General features: G+C 37.5%; 1 protein-coding gene across 2 annotated transcripts in view; it reads left to right on the top strand.

Moving 5' to 3' along the window:
* The first annotated feature begins 7,714 nt into the window (after positions 1-7,714).
* Positions 7,715-15,065, top strand: part of LOC106087547 (phospholipid-transporting ATPase ID) — a 203,585-nt gene continuing 196,234 nt past the window's right edge. For both annotated transcript variants that reach the window (XM_013252623.2, XM_013252624.2), the window contains exon 1: positions 7,715-8,559. The gene's annotated coding sequence lies outside the window, so the exon portion shown is untranslated. The remainder of the gene's footprint in view (positions 8,560-15,065) is intronic.

Below are 15,065 nucleotides of genomic sequence, written 5' to 3'. Positions count from 1 at the left end.
ACAGCGAAGAGAAATCAAACGTCAAAACCTATACCAATTAGTAATCGATTCACTTAATTCATTCACTGCGAATAGATACCATTCTCGAAATCTCACATCATCATCCCAGTGAATTGATGACCATAACTGCTCGCTAAGATTTGTTGTTCAATAAATTGGTTATAGGTTAAGCCTTGTACTGAGTACTGGCCTCGTTCGCTGCGAAAATGCCCATTAAATTAAGCAGAGTACTCTGTTTTTAGTTGTGAATAACTTCAACAAATTAACTTAATTAAACATATTTACGCCAAATTTTTTTAACCAACAAAATTCTGTCATAAATAATAATATAAATTCTGTAATAAATACTAATCTTAGCAGTTTGCGTTTTACTTTACTTTAATTGGCCATGACAGAATATTTGTTCCACTAGCCGAACGTAGAATAGCTTTCCAAGCGCCTCGATCTTCTGCGCTCATTCTAAAATCTCTGACACCAAGTTTCGAGGTGGTCCCACCACTTGATCTTTCCATCTTCCCGGCTTAAGTGTATAACCGTGTTTGCCTTCAAAAGACTTCTTTGCTGGAGCTTCTTTACCCATTCTGACAACATGACCTAGCCAACGCAGCCGTTTTATTTTGATGCGTGTAACTATGCTATCATTGCCATACAGCTAGTGGTTCATACGTCGCTTATATTCTCCATTAACGCAAACTGGTCCATATATTTTTCGTAGAATCTTTCTCTCAAATACTCCAAGCACAGCCCCATCTGCTTTCACAAGTACCCATGCTTCAGAACCATATAACAACACGGGTAGTATCAGTGTCTTGTATAGTGTAATCTTTGTCTTTCGAGAGGTGGCCTTGTTTCTAAAGTGCTTACATAGTCCAAAATAGCATCTGTTTGTCAGTACTATTCTTCGCTTAATCTCAAAACTGATGTCATTCGTTTTAGTTACGGCGGTGCCGAGGTAGATGAAGTTACTGACTGTCTCAAAGTTGTGGTTCAAAATGTTCTCCATTTTCTTTATCTGCTCGGTTGTGCAAGGCTTTTTGGGAGTTGAAACCATCCATTTCGTCTTATCTCCATTTACTGCAAGACCCATTTTCACTGAATCCCTTTCGATGCAGTTACTACTTCCGTCTGCAGTTACTACTCCCGGTGACCGACCTATGATATCGATGTCATCAGCATAGGCGAGTAGTGTGGTACATCTATTTACATCCGCATCCCATATAATCTTTTCCAACAGGATATTAAAGAGACCACACGATGGTTCCCAGAGATTCTTTCCTATTCTTACTGAGGAACGCGTATCAGCAAGTTTCGTCCTGCAGAGTCTTATTTATTTTGCAGTGATATCAAACTCAGACATACCTTTGAACGTGAGTGTTGGCTTTGTAGTCAACAAAGAGATGGTAGGTTTTGATTTGTCCTTCTCGGGTCTTTTCCAGGATTTGGCGCAGTGTGCCTTTCAGATTTCTGGACCACAGTTGTTTTGATTATGGCTTTCCTGGATAGCACAACAATTTAGCGACGGAGGTGCCCTGGATTCCCCGTTTTCCTAATGTTCTTGGTGAGTGTATGTATGTAGTGCATATTTAGTGTTTTTTAACCTTTATTAAAAACTTCTTTCTTTTTCTCTTTCCTTTTTTTTATTCCACATTTCGCGTTGAAACCCCATATAAAAAAGCAGCTGATAAATTGATTGGTGCCATATTAATTTTTATATGTAAATGGTAACATTTTGAACAACAAAATCAAATGTGGTAACCTTTTCAACCACTGAAAGGACGATTTTGAGAAATTTTTCCCAAAAAAAACGTAGTAACAGCCTTTACTAGGCAACCTACAGGGCCAACATAAATTAACTCAAAACGAAGTCCTAGTGCCCTAGAATGAGCTCATTCCCTTTCCCAGGCTATATTGTCCGTTCAAACACCGAAATTTAGACATAAAAACCCAATGTCTACCCGGTTTGCAGCCTAAACGCGCTATTAAATGTCTTATGATATGCCACTTTTTGTATTCACATGTAATTGAAAATGTTTGTCAAAATTGTCAATTTATATACGATTTATCACTTTTGCTACCACCTGTATGCTATTTTCGTATGACATAACCCAAAAAATTAAGCAAAATCTGATTTTTTATGCGTAATAATAATGGAAAGATCAAGTGGTTGGAGACACCTCGAAACTTAGTGTCAGCGATTTTAGAATGAGCGCAGAAGATCGAGGCGATTGGACCGCTATTCTACGTTCGGCTAGTGGAACAAATATTCTGTAATAGCCAATTAAAGTAAAGTAATAATGGTTAAAGTTGTGAGAAAGCTTTGGTTAAATCATAAATTTGTGAAAACAATTTAATTTGGGGTTGCTTTCATTCGACTGACAACAAAATCAGTTAATTTCTTTATGTTCTTGTCAGAAGGAATAGAGCAAGCTCTAATCGAAAAAAATTACATGTGCTATTTTGAAAAGTCATATGTTAGTTCCGTTTGTATGAGTTGGTATTCTATTCTGCTTTCGGAATAGTCGCGGAAATCTTTAATTGTTCCGCGAGCGGAATTTGACAGTTATGTGTTGTTTTGATTTTTGGACCAAAAGACGGTCTTTAATCCGCACTTATGGTTTATTATTTTTTTCTTTCGCAAGTAAATAAACTAACAAAAAGATAAAACGAACCATTGAAACCAATAAAACAAAAATGATACCGACAATAATGTCAAGCGTTGCCACTAAATTTTTTTTTTTTGCCATTTTCCTCACTATAAACAGTGTACTACTATTTCACCTATTATCCTCTTAATTCTTGATAGCCTCCTTTGTCAGGTATTTAATCGATACCAAATGGTATTAAACATTTTTACCTATGATGCGTACAAAATAACACCAGGCGGTATTGGCAAAGTACCGTAATTTTTCTATCAGTGTAATCATTTTAATAGGATTTTTGAGCTTATAATAAATCCAAATTGCAACATTATTATTCAATGATATAAAATTCCTTTATAGGACCGATTTCAAAAATTTTTAATTGAATGTACAAATTTCTGATTTAAACCATGGCGAAACAATTAAAGGTGGTCTCATTTGTACAACAACCACATATCATATGGTACAATCTGCCTTCTTGTCATCAAGTTGATAGACGTTTTGCCAACACACTCAAAGAAATTTGTGTGCGTGTGTATATACGTGTGCGTACATGAGCAGAGAATATGCGAGAAAAAAGATAGCAACAAAGAGAATGCAAACCAAAATCTGTCATTTTAATACCGTCAAACCTGGGCGGCGGTTAACAGCTGTTCGCGTGAGACCACCTTTATAAATCCGTCTTGGAATTAAACCCAGTTTTTCTGTGTGTTTATATCCTGGTGAACCGCAGTGTATTTGTGCCACATGCCAAACCGAGCTCTATCGTGTAATTGCCATTCGGACGGACATGTCTCTATCGTTGATGCAGAATACATATATGATGTTTATAGGCCTGCAGATCAAAATTTTTGTTTAGCTTCTTTTTTTCTTATTGATTTTTGATTTTATATTTAATGTGTTTTGTAAGTTGGTTGCCCATGGAAGGATAAACACGAACACATGTGAATATTTCCATGTTAAATCGATAGGCTTTTGTTTTTAATGAGGTTGAAATGGACGTTTATGAAATGACGGTTATTAATTAAAAAGTGTGAATGTGAAATACCAGGTGTTTGACAATCGTCATTCATAAATGAGCCTTTTTGTTAAAAATTCATACATATGTAGCACTAAGAGTCATGAACCGAAGAATGATCCAAAATTGAATATAATCGATTATTTTTGAAAGGACTCGCATATACTTAAGTGGCCGAATTTCAGGAAAGAGATAAAACTTTTGTATACCACTTTTGATTCTTCTTCATTACACTCAAAGAAATTGTTTCCAGAATAGATAGAGGGCACCGTGGCGTAGATGTTCACCGAAGGTGCTAATGCAACATTTTTAAGCGACGGCTTTGTTCTCACTAGTGCTGTTAACCAACAACAAAATACTGTAAAGGCGTACAAATATTTAAAACAATTATTAACATTAAATAATTGTTAATACATTTGTGTTGTTGTTATTGCCACTGTTGTAATTACAATATATGCAGTACATTGTGTGGTATGCTTTGATCTACAGGGGCAAACAAGAATAAGGGCGTATAATATTGAAAATTTTATGGGGCCTTATATTGCAAAAGCTCTTAATGAGGTCTGTGAAAGAAATGTTTGGCACAACAGGTGTCTCAGATGAAAGTACCCTGTTAACACTAGCACTAACTTCATTCTCGAGAAAGTTGTCTATTAATTATTGGCGAAATATCCGCTTTGTATTGGACAACATAACACAAACAAAACCGCACTAGGGATCCCAAGTTGGGTCGAAAATTCGACTTTTAGACTTTTATCAAAATGGCAAAAGTTGACTTTAAGACTTTTCGACTTATTTTTGCAAAAAGTCGACTCTTCGACTTCTTATTGCAAAAAGTCGATTTTTCGATGTTTTTTTGCAAAAAGTCGATTTTTCGATTTTTTTGCAAAAAGTCGACTTTTCGACTTCGAATAGTCCGACTTCAAATAGGCCGGGCCGAACTTTGGATACCTACCACCTCGGGTATATATGTATACCACCTTTCGTCATAATCCGGTGAAAAATGAATAATTTATGCCCCCACAGCAGCTTTATAGAAATATGGTCCGATTTGGACCAAATTCGACAAGGATATTCAGAGGTCTAATAAGTAAAATTCACTGTTCAATTTTGTAGCCATATCCAAATATAAACCAATCTGAACCATATACGGCACGGATGTCGAAAAGCCTAACATATGTCAATAATCAATCGGATTATAAACGTGCTTTTTATGGGGCCAAGACTCTAAATCGATAGATCGGTCTATATGTTACCTATATCCAAATCTAAACCGATCTGGGTCAAATTGCAGAAATGCAACTCATTGTCTCAAATTTCACGAAATCGGACAATAATTGCGCTTTAAATTGTGCCGATCTGGGCCAGTTTAAAGAAGGATATCGAAGAGCCTAACACAACTCACTGTCCCAAATTTCAGCAAAATCGGATAAAAAATGTGGTTTTTATGGGCCTAAGACCCTAAATCGGCGGATCGGTCTATATGGGGGCTATATCAAAATATAGTCCGATATAGCCCATTTTCGAACATAACCTGCGTATGGACAAAGAAGAATCTGTGCAAAGTTTCAGCTCAATATCTCTTTTTTTAAAGGCTGTAAGCGTTATTTCAATAGACAGACGGACAGATGGCTAGATCGTCTTAGATTTGTACGCTGATCAAGAATATATATACTTTATAGAGTCGGAAATGGATATTTCGATGTGTTGCAAACGGAATGACAAAATGAATATACTCCCATCCTTCGGTGGTGGGTATATAAGTACACTATTCTATCCAATATAATGTATCCGGCATTATCAAAGGCCGTTTTTCGAATATGCCATATTTTCCAAATTTTGTTGTTGTCGTCACCATTAAACAAGAAAAAAGACCGCTCACCCCAAATCGGAATCTACATTTTCTAAAATCCATCTGGATTTCGCTAAATTCGGTGCAAAAATCTATTGAATATACCATGGTATATACTACTTACTTACTTTAATTGGCTATGACAGAACATTTGTTCCACTAGCCGAACGTAGAATAGCGTTCCAAGCGCCTCGATCTTCTGCGCTCATTCTAAAATCTCTGACACTAAGTTTCAAGGTGTCTCCTAGCACTTGATCTTTCCATCTGGCTTTTGGTCTTCCCGGTTTGCGTGTTCATGGTGTACTACCATGCTTTATGGGGTCTTAGATGAATATTTCGAGGTGTTACACTGCAAAATCGATTACTCGACCTTTTAGTCATTGAAAGTCGACTTCGACTTTTTTACATAAAAAGTCGACTAATCAATTAGTCGACTTTGGGATCCCTAAGCCGCACAACAAAAGCAACCATGGTGAAACAGAGTTCCTTGGACCCATGACAAAACTATCAGGTGGTGTACCGTAAACAGCTGATTACAAGTTTTTTCTCGCGAAGTGCACTAACTATCAACGAGTTTTAGTTGTGTGTGTATTATAATTAAGAACTATTACACACAAAAACAACAAAAAATGACGCGAACTAGTAACATACTCAAAATCAGAGTTGCACTAATCACTGATTTTGACAGATAGTGGACTCAATATTTTGTTGTTGGGCAACTGCCATTTTTCCTTGTTTGTGTGTGTAATGATTCTTAACTATAATATACACACATAACCAAAACTCGTTGTTTCAGTCTCCGACTAACCACAAATCACAGCTATGCCTCGTGGTATGTATGGCAGCTATGTACATGTATCACTTGTTGTCGCGAGCCGCTTGCTCCAATATTCGATGCTCTCCTCCAGCCGCCTCTAACCTGTGGACTCGCTGGATAACTTTCAGCTAAACTTCCCGTGATAACGATGCCAATATGGGTAGAAGAAGTAGATTACGTTATTATGGTCATGATCAGTGTTGCCGTTTTTGGTAGGTTCCTACCAAAATTGGTAGGTTTTCATTCGCTTGGTAGGTGGACCTCAATTTTTGGTTGGTTTTTCAACATATAAATACCAAGCTACCTGCTGAAAAATCGCTGGGGATAACTAAAAATTATTTCACTTCTTGTCGTTTTTTGTGTATTCGTTAAGATGTCAAGGAGCCAAATACTGTTACAAGGGATCTTACTGCTTAAAATGCCACAAAAAGGCTGTAAGTTCTGATATTGACTATAACTGGTACGAGTGTTGAAGAATCTCTTCCAAATTTAGTAATGCCTTCAATCAGAAAACGGAGCATCTGCAGCTGCCAACAAATATGGCCAGATCGCGGAGAAAATTCGTAAAAAACGCGCTTTTTTTGTCTTTCAAACTTTTAAATCGGCAGTTCGCCTTATCCAAAATCGGCACAGTTGTTCCTTGAAATCAGGGCGAAAATACGATTTTTCTTACGGGGATATCGGTATAAAGGGTGCTATATCAAGATATAGGCCATTTTTGAACTTTAGGCTGTAAACTGATTTCAACAAACAGACGGACAGACATGTCTAAATCGTATGTGACTTAGTATATATACATTGTAGGTCGAAAATACATAATTTGATAATGATAAAAGTGGCCAACTCTTCGGTGATGGGTACATTTTGATAGGTTTGGTAGGAATTATCTTAAATTTTGGTAGGAAATAATTTTCTTTAGTGGCAACACTGGTCATGATCCACAATAAGTTTTTACAGAATTGTACTATTACCGCTAGAGCCGAAGTTGTGGATTGTTGTTTTGATTTGCTTTTGCTTTCAAAGGCCCATAATAAGATATGTGGCCTGACAAAATCAACCACTACATATAATCAACGATTGTATTTGTTTTGGGGAATTGTGAGAAAATTACAAGAAATAAACAAATGACTTGGCGCTCTCTTTCTGTCTTGGCTCCTTGGTTAGAATTCATAGTTAATGTTCAATATTTAGCAAGCAGGCAAGCAAGTACGTCGATTTCGTTGACGTCGCCGTCGCTGTCGTCTTCGTTGTTGTTGGTTTCACATTGCGTTGAGGCGGGCAGTGGTCGTTGGTGTTGCGTAGTTAACGTTATTTGCGACTGACTAACGAAACTGAACTGATGGGAGAGTCGCGCGTTTTTAATTGAGTGAATTTACGGATTCAGTTGTCGTCGGAGTTTCAAAGTGTTTGTTTCGTTTTAGAGAGGTCGCGCTATTTTTTTTTTATTTCGTTTCGTTCGGGGACGGACAAAAGCAAAACATTAAAAACAAAACGCGTCCTACACTTTACGGAACTTAAATATTGGCAAACAATAATCACCCGATAAACGCAGTTTAATTAAAATAAAGTAAAAAAAACGAAAGTGATTTTTCTACACATTTGGGCCACCGCTTTGAGTGTGAGAGCAAATACTGGACACAATATGGTGGCAAGAAACACCAACAACAAGTGTTGTTAAAAGGTGGCTGTGTGTGAACAGAGTGCCGGAGTAAATAGTCCCGCAAGTGTGTTTTTTACAAAAAAAAAGTATTAAACATCTAAACTGGTTGACCGGTTAAATTTGAAAATTTTAGCAAATGTGTAATTAGCTATTGAAACGAAATCGCGATGTGATTTTTCTAAAAATACGTTTTCAGTTAAGGGAATGTGGCGTACAAATCACCCGATCGATAATCGTCTAACGCTTATGCCAAAAAATGTGTGCGGTTTGACAAAACAAATTGAGCTTTAACTGAAATATAAGTAGCTGCCAAAAAAAAGGCTAACCTCCATTAGAGCTGGCCAATAAATGTTTATGTTTTTATGTTCGTTTTTAAGAATCGCAAGAGTTGAGTTTAAATTACTAAACCAAGTTTTTATTTAATGTTGTAAGCTTCACAAAAAAAAATTGTCGTTTCGTCAATATTGTTTGTGTGCTGACGTTGCCGCCGCCGCCGCTGATGTCTTCGGTTACTGCGTCGGCGCCCGTTACTTATGCCTCATTCATGTTTACATTCAACGAATCTATTACAAGGTAAATATGAATCGACTTACCAACCAACCAACAAACCAGCCAAACAACCGACCATTATTATGAACTGACAGCTGAAACAATCCAAGCCAATAACAACAACAACAACCATTATTATTATGTACCCGATCATTCATTACATGACATTTGCACGTTCATACAGTGAAGCACAAAATTAAGGTTATTAGTCAGTAGTTCACAGCAATGAGAACATTCTATACAAAAGTGTAGTTAGAAAAAAATTTTGATTTTTTTATTCAAAAATATAGGGCGAATCTGAAATCGCGAAAAGCCTTTACGCTACTATAGAAAAGACAATTTTTTTCAAAAAAAAATTGTTTGAAATTTGAAAACATTTTTTTCTAATTTGTTTTTTAAATGCGTCGCTGGGGAACTTATTTTAGTATGCAAAAAGGCTTTTTCATGATTTATTTGGTCCGTTTGGGGGGAAAAATTTAATTTTTTACGATTATTCCAGTAATCCGCACTTTAGCCACATTCTATACTAAGCGACATTTTCCCAATGCACAATGGGATGAAACTAAATAGTATTGCAAATTGCAAATTTTGCCCATGAACATTCCACTGAGGAACAGGGGCAAAATTCTCACATATCAATGAGTGCAGTCCGATTCAAGTTTAGGCTCAATGATAAGGGGCCTCCTTTTTATAGCCGAGTCCGAACGGCAGCCGCAGTGCGACACCTCTTTGGAGAGATGTTTTACATGGCATAGTACCTCACAAAAGTTGCCAGCATTAGGAGGGGAAAACCACCAGAGAAAATGATTCTGAAATTACATAGTAAACTTAACAAATTTAGGAAAAAGGTAAAACGTATAAGTAAAAAACCAAATGCAAATTTATCCACGAATATTTTATTAAGGAACACCGGAGAGAATTTTCCCATCAATCCCATAGTAGCCGGTTGTACGTACCGGATTCACCCGAAGGAGTCCTTCATCGCGCTGCTACAACAACAACAACTGAATTCCCCCATATCAATAAGGCATTCCCTTAGGTATAAGTGATAGTCTTCAATCAGATCCATTGTTTTGGTACCACATGAACAGATGATACAAGGTTCTCTTCCTCGACATCCTCACAACTTCTGCGGAAATCAAAATGTTACAACCTTTAGTCTATCAGCAAATTTTCCAAGTAGATTGTGACCTTTCAGTAGACTTTTTCATGTTTAGATTGGGTCACATAACCCTGGGAACAGTCCCTTTTACAACCTTTAGTCTATCAGTATAATGTGACCTTTCAGTAGACTTTTTTATGTTTAGATTGAGCCACATAACCTTGGGAACAGTCCCGATCGGGGAACCTTGTCGATATACCCAGACCCTAAAACACACGTGGTCCTCCAGTCTAGAACCATTAGTATTGAAGTCTACTTTACCTTCATTTACCAGGGATATTGTAGCTTCATTCAGTATAGTGGTACGATACTTTTTCTCAAAAAGCTCCTCAGACAATGAAGGTTACTATATTAGGAAAACACACTAACCGTAGCCGCAATTAATTGACCTACGGTTTAAGCCCCCCAAAATTTGTCAATGGGTCTCTTCCAGGAGTATACTTTCTAAAATGTAGAATTTGAAGTTCAATTTTCTGCCTAGTAAAACATGAGTAAACATGTCTCCTGGGGAGACAGGGTAGCTGTAGGTACATTGTATAATTTTTGAAAGGAAGATCGCCTACATCACTTTCGTCCGTCGGATATAGAGCTTCTTGAACTATGCCATACGAGGGAGGCTACAAAAATTTCTGAGCTAATAATGAAAATGCAAATTTTTATCATTCAAAATGGTTTTATTGTGTTTCAAAGTATCCTCCAGCATGATTTATATACTAAAATGCTATGCCATCAAATCAATTCTCTTAGCACTTTTTCCAATCCTATTGAGACACCTTCAAAACATGGTTATTGAACGCTTTAACTTATCTTAATGTGTGGGAATAAAAAGAAGTCATTGGGTGTCTGAAGTATGTTTTATACCATTTTTTTCAGAAAGAATAATAACCTCCATCAGGTATCTCTCCACTGATCCATCTGTGTAGATCTACAGATCTCAAGTCTGCGTTTCTTAGCTATTAATAAACTTTTTTACGATACGATGTCTAGAAATTCCAGCTCCTTCTTGATGGACACCAGTTTCAAAGTTAAAAAACGCTACCATTATGGAGCGTTTATTAGGGAAGGGCTGTTTTTGTGGAGTTGCCTTGTTATAGGCGCGTATAGCATCTGTCAACATTTCATACACAGAAAAAACTAAAAACTAGGTTCAATTAAGAAATTTATATATTCAATTAAAAAATTTGCTGAAATCGGTCCTATAAAGGAATTTGTGCCATTAATTAACAACATTGCAATTTGTAACTCCATAAACCAATTATTTGAAAGTTGCCCTCTCTTTTAAGCAACTTTTTACTGCTATAATAAAAAACATGTAGACAGACAAGAACATGTAGTCCAATGGCACTTTTAGTATAGAAAATAGACCTCTCTCTATCAGCAAATTTGCAAAAATACTTCTTATTAAGGTCTGTTGAAACTATTTACAAATGGACCAAATCTGGCTTCAACACAAACCGATCGTGCCAAATGTGATCAAAATTGGTTCGCAACCTGGTGTAGCTGAGTTCTGGGCATAGAAACTAGACATTAGACTGTCGCACTATGGGTGGAAAAGGGAAAATGTGGCCAAAAATTCGATAAAACCTACAAAAGTGCTTCGATTTGGATGAAATTTGAAACAATTGCAGAAGACATATTGTATTTTGACATAATGACACCCTATAGTGGTACAGGGTGCAATATAGGGTGTAAAAGGCGATTTTTTAGCTATTATCTTTTTGCCAACACTGGTTTAAAGAGCTCCTAAACTGTAGAATTAGTTTCCAGTCACAGGGCATATCATACAGGCAATGGGCTTCAATTGTCATAACCTATGATTCGTAATTTTATGTTAAAAAGTCGCTTTATTAATGTTATCTCCCTTAAAAGTACTTGCAAAGTATACTCATCTTTTTCGAACTGTCCCAGGACCTATCCTACGATGTTAGAATGGCGGCAATTAGTCACCTCGAGCGACAAACCCTTTTAAAAAAACAATGATAGGTATCTTCCATGTAAGGGGACGAGAACTGGGACCGGTCCTTATCACCAGAGGACCTATCCCGTGACAGGCTTGGAATCTGTCCCATTTCCCGCAGGGCATCTTCAGTTTGGTCTGTAATTTTACCATTAATCGGCTTACAAACGAACAACGCTTGCAAATTATTGAATTTTTATTATCAAAATGCGTCCCCTGTGAAGAAAGTTCATCGCGCGCTTCTTCCATTTTATGGTTAGTTTAATCGACACACTGAAGCGGTTATTCGGGCTATTGTGACTAAATTTCTCATGAAATTTTGCATTGTTGGACATTAAACCACCAACACCTTTACGTAGAGTGCGAACTGAAGAAAATATCGCAGCTGTATCGGCCAGTGTTTATGATTATCGATTCGTCGCCGTTCGCAGCAATTGGGCCTCTGTTACTCAACAACGTGGAAAATTTTGGGGAAGGATTACGGTGTGGAGCCTTTTAAAATACAGCGAGTGCAAGAATTGAAGCCGAATGACCTTTCGCAATGCAGAATTTTAGGTGATTCGGCTCTTGAAAAGTTGTGCGAAGATTCACTTTTTTATCGAAAAATTGTGTTCAGCGTCGAAGCTCATTTTTGGCTCTATGCGTACGCAAATAGGCAGAATTGTCGATTTTGGATTAAAGATCAGCCACAAGCATTGCGGTTTATGAGCTGGTGGCATTATGGGGGCGTACTTCTTCGAATGCGATGCGATGCGAATCGTAACGTAACTGTGAATGATAAATGCTACCGTGCAAGAGATACCGGCCAAAATGTTGGAAAAAGTGCCAAATATGCTTTCAGGGGCTCAAGAAGTCAAACCGGGCGATCGGTTTGTTATGGGAGCTATATGGGGTTAAAGACTGATTAGGACCTTAATTGGCACAGATGTTGGAAGTCATACCAAAACACTATAAGCCTAATTTCAGACAAATCGGACAAAAATTGTGGCTTCTAAGGGCTCAAGAAGTCAAAACTGGCGATCGGTTTATATGGGAGCAATATCAGGTTATAAACCGATTTGGAGCGTACTTATCACAGTTGTTAGAAGTCATAACGGAAAACCACAAGCAAAATTTCAGCCAAATCGGACAAAAATTGCGGAGCTCAAGAAGTCAAATCGGGAGATCGATTTATATGGAAGCTATATCCAGTTATAGACCAATTCGGTCTGTACTTCGCACAATTGTTGGAAGCCATATCAGAACACTTTGTGCAAAATTTCAGCCAAATCGGTTGAAAATTGAGGCTTTCAGGGGCTCAAGAAGTCAAATCGGGAGATTGGTTTATATGGAAGCTATATCCAGTTATAGACCGATTCGGTCTATAACTGGATATCAGAACAGAGCCATATCAGAACACTTTCAACCAAATCGGTTGAAAATTGAGGCTTCCAGCGGCTCAAGAAGTCAAATCGGGAGATCGGTTTATATGGGGGTACTTGGCAAATTTGTTGAAAGTCATAATAGAACACTATGTGCAAAATCGGAGAAAAATTACGGCTTCCAGGGGCTCATGAAGTCAAATTGAGCGATCGGTTTATATGGGAGCTATATCCAAATCTGAAGCGATATGGCGCATTAGTAGTAATCGTGCAAAATTTGATGCGGCTAGTTTTAAACGTTCGACCGCTATCGTGATTGCGACAGACAGACGGACGGACATGGCTAGTTCGACTCGGAATGTCGAGACGATCCAGAATATATATATTTTATAGGGTCCTAGATCAATATTTCGAGGTGTTACAAACGGAATGACTAGATTAGTATACCCCCATCCTATGGTGGTGGGAATAAAATATGCCTTTTTGTGCATTATTATAGAAAAATATTAGCTTCCATTTATATATCACCCGATTTGAACTAAAAGTGCTTTGTTATGCACATTTGTCAACCAATCTTCGAGGAATTTGACACAAATTATTTTCTTAAGACTCTTAATATAGCCGAAGGATTTTATTGAAATCGGTCCAGATTTAAATATAACCGCAATACATTTGTATGCACGCCCGATTTTGACTTTAAAAGCCATAGCAACCAGATTTATCAACAAATATTCCCGAAACTTTGAAGATTGTTTTCTTTAGCATCTACCACCATGCGTTCTGAATTTGGTAGAAATTGGTTCAGTTTTGGATATAGCTGTCATATATATGGACTACCCAAATTTCACTTATGGATACATAACACGTAAGTTTATGAAGCGATTTTTACGAAATTTGCTACATAAAAGTATTTTGCACCTCTAACAACATCACTATCCCAAATTTCGGCGACATCCGACAATGAAAGAGCCTTTTATGGGCCTAAAACCTTAAATCGAGAGATCGGTCTGTATGGTAGCTATATCCAAATCCGGACGGATTTGGACCAAATTAGAGACGAATGTCGATGGGCCTAACACAAATCACTATCCCAAATATTGGCGACATCGGACAATAAATGCGCCTTTTATGGGCCCAAAACCTTAAATTCAGAGATCGGTCTATATGGCAGCTATATCCAAATGTGCACCGACTAAGGCCAAATTGAAGACGAATGACGAAGGGTCTAACACAACTCACTGTCCCAAATATTGATAAAATCGGACAGTAAATGCACCTTTTATTGGCCCAAAACCTTAAATCGAGAGATCGGTCTGTATGGCAGCTATATCCAAATCTGGACCGATCTGGGCCAAATGAAAAAGGAATGTCGAAGGGTCTAACACAACTCACTGTCCGAAATTTCAGCAAAATCGGATAATAAATGTGGGTTTTATGGGCCTAAGACCCTAAATCGGCGGATCGTTCTAAATGGGGGCTATATCAAGATATAGTCCGATATAGCCTATCTTCGAACTTTACCTGCTTATGGACGAAAAAAGAATCTGTGCAAAGTTTCAGCTCAATATCTCTATTTTTAAAGTTTGTAGCCTGATTTCAACAGACAGATGGACGGACAGGGCCAGATAGTCTTTGATTTTTATGACGATCAAGAATATATAAACTTTATAGGGTCGGAAATGGATATCTCGATGTGTTGCAAACGGAATGACAAAATGAATATACCCCCATCCTTCCATGATGGGTATAACAATTTCCAATTTTGGCCGATGTGCGATATTAGTTTAACTGTGCTAATGAGAATATGCTATTGCGACAGCATTCCTGTGGTGTACGAGAACAAACGCAGGTACGGACCTATGGCACTATACGCGTTTCTGATATCAGAGGGAGATTTTGGTGGCATACATCTGATTTTAATTGTTTACCGTAAACCAGGACTGTTAAATGTTAAGGAATCCAAAAAAGCGAGATGTTATCAATTAAGAAAAGGAAATTGTGGTTGTTGTTTTATAAAAATTGGAGAATCTTAGATTTTATCCATACAAAG

Source organism: Stomoxys calcitrans, chromosome 4 (assembly GCF_963082655.1).
Source record: "Stomoxys calcitrans chromosome 4, idStoCalc2.1, whole genome shotgun sequence".
Classification (NCBI taxonomy): Eukaryota; Metazoa; Arthropoda; class Insecta; order Diptera; family Muscidae; genus Stomoxys; species Stomoxys calcitrans.
This window is presented reverse-complemented; position numbering and strand designations above follow the sequence as displayed.